This window comes from Homarus americanus, unplaced genomic scaffold (genome assembly GCF_018991925.1).
Source record: "Homarus americanus isolate GMGI-L3 unplaced genomic scaffold, GMGI_Hamer_2.0 scaffold37713, whole genome shotgun sequence".
Lineage (NCBI taxonomy): Eukaryota > Metazoa > Arthropoda > Malacostraca > Decapoda > Nephropidae > Homarus > Homarus americanus.
Window position 1 is genome coordinate 13,544 of NW_024743588.1, and position 6,457 is coordinate 20,000.

Genomic DNA, 6,457 nt, shown 5'->3' on the forward strand with positions numbered 1-6,457 from the left:
AATGATAATAAAACGAAATTTCAACAGAGAGAAAACGGTAAGTGTAAATAACCTTTTTTGTAGTCTGGTGGGCGTGGCGGATAACCTTTGTGAAGAGGGGGGAAGTGGGCGTGGGAGGGTGGAGGGGGGGCGTGAGAAGGGGGATGAAATGGGGAAGGAAGAAAAGGAGGAAGGAAGGAGGGAGGGAGAAGAAAGGGGGAGGAAAGAGTGGGACAAGAAATGAAGGGAGGGAAAAGAGACGGGGAAAATGACAGAGAGGGAAGAAAGAAAGGGAGGGAGAAGAAAGGAAGGGAGAGAGAGAGAGGGGGTGAGAAAGAAAGGTGAGGTGTGAGACAACTCTGGGTAAATTCCTCTCCGCTTGAAAGATTCTTAAAAGGTCACATTAATCGCTGACTGTTTCTCTTATCTTTTATCACTATTTTCTTTCTTTATTTCTCTCTCTCTCTCTCTCTTTCTCTGTTTCTTTGTGTGCTTATCTCCGTATCTCTCTTTTTTCTCTATTTCTGTTTCAATCTCTGCTTCTATCTTTCTCTTTGTTTCCTTTTATGTGTATTTACGTCTGTCTGCCTGATTCTCTCTCTCTCTCTCTCTTTCTCTCTCTCTCTCCCTCTCCACCACTCTATATCCTCGTTAGCGGCCTTCCTACACACTATATTTATTATCCTCTCCTCCTCCTCGTTACACTCACAAACAAACACACAAAACGACTCCATAACCATTAAACATTGTTAGCGAGGTCATGGTGCTCCTGGTGTCTTCCTAACTCGAGGTGGTGAGGGAGAGAGAGCGAGAGAGAGAGGGTAAGGAAGAGAGAGAGAGAGAGAGAGAGAGAGAGAGAGAGAGGAGAATGAGGGTAAGGAAGAGAGAGAGAGAGAGAGAGAGTAATCACAGAAGCTATTTAAAAAAGTTACTGCGACTTATGAATGTATTTAAAAGGCCGAGTAGGAATTAATGAATGGCAGCGATGACGTGATGATGGTGATGAATGGAGTAAGTTTTGGGCGGCGATTTATGAATGAAGTCACAGCTGTTTGTAATGACTCTTTCTTCTTCTTTCTTTCTTCTTCCACCTCCCTTTCCCTGTCTTTCTCATTCTCCTACCTCTCCTCCCCCCTCCTCTTACCTCCTCCTCCCTCTCCTACCTCTCCTTCTTACTCCTCCTCCTCCTCCCTCCCTCTTCCCTTCCCTGTCTTCTCCTTCCTCCCTTCAGGTACACCATTACCGGCCTCTTCCTGCGGCAGTAACGACGACGCTGCCTCCTGACGGTGCGATAGCTTGGCTCCATTATCTCTCTAGAATAATCCCTGCCAGGTGTTGTGACTGGAGGCGGCGGGGAGCAGTACGGGGAGGTGGGGAGTACTACGGGGAGTGGTTGGCGGGATCAGTACGGGGAGGTGGGGTGGCGGGGACAGTACGGGAGGTGGGGTGGTGGGGAGCAGTATGGGAAGGTGGTGTGGCGGGAGCAGCATGGGAGGTGTTGATGGTGAGATAGAGGTGAGAGTGAGGGAAAAGGAGAGTAAGAAGGAGAGAGAGAGAGAGAGAGAGAGATACATACATACATACATACATTATATACATACATACTTACATACATACACCAACCTCCAAATGAAAAAAAAAAACTTTCCCAATTTAGAAACTCAAATTACCATCACAATCACTTAAAGAAGCTTCCCATAAGAGGCCGTTGTCATTACTGATAAAATATATAGAGAGGAACAGCCATACTTGTGGTCGTCCCTAGAATTATAGAACCTTCAAAGTTGACTACGTTGGCAACTGTGAACCAGAGAGTTGTGAGGATATTAGAGGGAGATTGACAGATGAGTGGGTTGTTAGGTAAGATGGATCTCTCTCTCTCTCTCTCTCTCTCTCTCTCTCTCTCTCTCTCTCTCTCTCTCTCTCTCTCTCTCACCACAATATATATATACAGGTGTCCGAAAGTTGTAATTAATTTTGTGTGATGTTGTGACCTTTGTCGAACAAGTTGGATTGCTAATTAATGGAAGTTGATGGTGGACAAAGGCTCAACTCTGATCAAGTTATGGAAGGAGGGAGGAAACGAGGGGGAGGAGAGGTCGAAGGAGGAAGAGAGAGAGGGGATTGGGGAGAGAAAGGAGAGGAGGAGGAGAGAGAGAGAGAGAGAGAAGAGAAGGGAGAGAGAGAGATGGGGTTGGGAAGAGAGAGACGGGAGGTTGGGGAGAAAGAGGGATGAGGGAGAGAGAGAGGGAGATTGAGGATAGGAGATGGGAGAGGTGAGAGAAAGAGGGATGAAGAGGAGAGGTCTCAAGGAGAGAGGGAGGAAGAGAGGTTACGTTTAACGGTTAACACATTTATTGACAAAGCTTGGAGTACAGTTTGCCTATTCTGGAGTAATTCAGTCAGGTCTTGACACTGAGGGTGGTATCACTTCTCACCGTTCTAAGAAGAGGTCACAGTACATCATATTCATTAGCAGTATATATAGGTCAGAGTCATGTGGGCAATGTTACTGTTCACTGCCACGCAGGACAGTGGCTCATATACATTGGACGTCATATTCTAATTGAGGACTAATCAGTGTGGGCACAGCAAATTTTGGATAAACAGCAAGAATGTCCTCAAGCACCCCTGATTCAATGTAGTAATTACAAAGTTTATGATACAATAAGTCAGGTGGCCTGAGCTTTGACAGTGTCACATTCAATAATATAGTGTTCAGGTGTATACTATAGAGGTTTATCACAAAGTTTACATGCTGAGTGTTCCGGTATGGGTACAGCGTTACTAACTTGCCAGATGTGTCTGTATCCTAGCCTACTTCTGACCACGACTACATCACATTGTCTGGTTCTGTCCTTATGCTGGCCATACCGGGAGGAGGAGATGATTAAGGAAAATCTCACTACGCCCTCCTCCCCACACACCTTGATTCCCCTCTCTTCCTTCTCCTTTTCTTCCTCCTCCACTTCTTTTCTCCCGTCTTCCTCCTCTTTTTGCCCCTCTCTCCCCACATGCCTTGACGCCTCAGTCTTCTCCCTTTTCTCCTCCTCCTCTTCCCTCCCCTTTGTCTACCCCTCCACCCTCCTTACTTCCTCCTCTTCCCACGAGAAGTTGAAGGGAGGAAAACAGAGGAAAGAAACAGCACCTTGTTAAGCTTCCTACTCAACCCCAACCTCACACCCCCCTACCCTCACACCCTCCCCCTCACACACTCTCCCTCACACACCCCTCCTCACACCCTCCTCTCACACCCCCTCCCTCACACCCTCCTCACACCCCCTCCCTCACACCCTCCCCCTCACACACCCCCTCCCTCACACACCCCTCCCTCACGGTGTAGAAGGCACGCTCGAGTGATCAGGAGGAGATAGTCGTCCTCACAGCGACCAACACGCGACCTGGAAGGAAAATACTGAAGTCGATTATTGGTACAGTATTATCTCAGGGTCGTTGATGTAAATAAACACTTCACTATAGCGATTCTCTAAGCTTCCTCGTTAATCTTTTTTTTTTTTACGTGTTACTTAAGATAATTTTAAAACGTTTTTAACTTCCTCACTTTTAAAGTACTTCTGATTACCTGAAGATTAGGCACTCTAGTTTGTTTCAGCTGATGATTTAATAACCTGACCTAACCTAACCTAACCTAAGGAGGAGGGATATTAGTGGAGGAATAGAAGTGTGGTAAAGATGGAGGAAGGTGATGGAGGTAAAGGAGGATGTTGAGGGGGATTAGAAGGAGGAAGAGGAGGAATAGTAGGAGGAGGAGGAGGAGCTGTATAAGGCAGACGTGTGCTTGTCAGGTGGCTGCAGCGGTAGGGTGTGTGTGTGTGTGTGTGTGTGTGTGTGTGTGTGTGTGTGTGTGTGTGTGTGTGTGTGTGTGTGTGTGTGTGTGTGTGTGTGTGTGTGTGTGTGTGTGTGCTATCTGGCTTTACTTTAATAATAACTTCCTCCCTCCCTCCTCCCTCCCTCCCTCCTCCCTCCTCATTCCTGTCTCCATCATCCCCACCTTTAACCCTTTGAGTCCAGGTGGGTGTGGTGGAGGATTACCCCCTCTCTCTCTCTCTCTCTCTCTCTCTCCTTCTTATGGGCAGGATTTTATGGTAAAGAAAAAGGAGAGGTAACTATGTGAATGGAAAGAGAGAGAGAGAGAGAGAGAGAGATCCTAGCAGGAGGTGTGACAAAGGAGTCCTACACTACCCCTTGGAGTCCTTTAGCTCTTATGTTGTACTATCCTGTCAGTGTTTCATCAGATAGGATGTTAGTTATAAGTCCAGCACCTTACTGAGATCCTGCACCTCCTCCTTCTTCTTCTTCTTCTCTTCCTCTCCTCCATCTCTTCCCTCCCTCCCTCCTTTTCGCCCCTCTCCTCCTTCTCTTCCCTCCCTCTCCTTCATATCTCCTCCTCCTCCTCCTAACCCCCCCCACCCCACCCCACCCCACCCCCACCCCCACCCCCCCCACCACCCACCCCCACACCCACCCCACCCCCTGCCACCTCACCTCCCCACCTCCTCACCCCCACCCCACCCCTGACCCCCACCTCGCCACCCCCCACCCCCACACCCTCACCCCACCCCCACCTCTAACAACAGGATTTGTCTCTCTTGTAAACAATAGTCAAGACATGTCTGGGGGTTAGCCTTTATGGGGGTTTTAGGGAGGCTTGAAGGAGTTAGTTTGGGGTAGGTCTGGTTCCGGGGTTGTGGGGTGTTTCGGTAGGGTTGGTTTATGTTGGGTGTTATTCAGGGTAGGGTTGGTTTCGGGGTTGTGGGGTGATATTCAGGGTAGGGTTGGTTTACGGGGTTGTGGGGTGTTATTCAGGGGTAGGGTTGGTTTATGGGGTTGTGGGGTGTTATTCAGGGGTAGGGTTGGTTTACGGGGGTTTACGGGGTTTGAAAGGGGAAGGTGGAGGAGGAGGAGGGGATAATGAAAGATAGATAAACCGGAATGAAGAGAAAGAGAATGAGAGAAAATTATTTTGAAAAGAGAGAGAAAACAAAGCAGAGAGAAAGAATCAGACACACAGACAGAAATTCGCCGACTGTGTCTCTATATGGCCATCTGCTTTGTCCAAAATGTATTCTGTGTGTGGCCACATTTGATCTCTTGCGCCTGGCCACTTAGCAAAGCCAGGCTGGGATATAATAGTACACACATGTGTCTGTGTGTGTGTGTGTGTGTGTGTGTGTGTGTGTGTGTGTGTGTGTGTGTGTGTGTGTGTAAGGGTGAAGAGGTAAAGAAGTGGTCACTGTCCCACATCAAGGGCCTGGGGGCGAAAATATAATAATAATAATAATAATAATAATAATAATAATAATAATAATAATAATAATAATAGTAATAATAATAATAATAATAATAATAATAATAATAATAATAAAATAATAATAAATAATAATAATAATAAAATAATAATAATAATAATAATAATAATAATAATAATAATAATAATAATAATAATAATAATAATAATAATAATAATAATAATAATAATAATAATAATAAAATAAATAAATACAAAAATTAAAAAATCAATTGTCAGAAACGACTGTATGTATGTTGTGTTGTCAATAGTAAGAGAAACAATTGAACCCCTGCAATTGTGTGTAAATGAGGCAGAAAAGTCAGATCAGCAATTTTCGTGGTGCCATATGGCAGGTCTACCATTAGACAACACATTATGCTTCCAATGTCTTCCTAGGTGGTAGTACCTCCCTGTTTGGTAGCTGCCTACTACCTAGGATAATGATGGTAGTAGTGATGGTAGTGGTGGTAGAGGTGGTAGTAGTGGTGGTAGTGGTGGTAGAGGTGGTAGTAGTGGTGGTAGTGTGGTGGTAGAGGTGGTAGAGGTGGTAGTGGTATTTGTATGTTATCAATGACTTCTTCAGAGCAAAGGTACTGTACGTGGATCTTTACTGGTATGTGATCTCTCTCTTCTTCTCTCTCTCTCTCTCTCTCTCTCTCTCTCTCTCTCTCTCTCTCTCTCTCTCTCTCTCTCTCTCTCTCCTGTACAACATGCCATGGTCTACCTGCAGCCTCTGAATATTTAAAAGACGCTCCCTGAAGTCCAGCTGCCGAGCCTCTGTGCATGCTGATGGTGTGAGACTGTGAGAAGGTTAGAGAGATAGTGTGAGATATTGTGAGACAGCATGAGATATTGTGAGACAGTGGGAGATATTGTGAGGCAGAGGAGATATTGTGAGACAGTGAGATATTAGAGACAGTGTGAGATATTGTGAGACAGCATGAGATATTGTGAGGCAGTGGGAGATATTGTGAGACAGTGGGAGATATTGTGAGATATTGTGAGGCAGTGTGTGACAGTGGGAGATAGTGTGAGGCAGTGGGAGATATTGTGAGGCAGTGGGAGATATTGTGAGACAGTGGGAGATATTGTGAGAACGTTTGAGAGATAGTACGAGACAGTTTGAGAGATAGACTTCATTAGGCTGTGTGGAGGTTTGAGAGATAG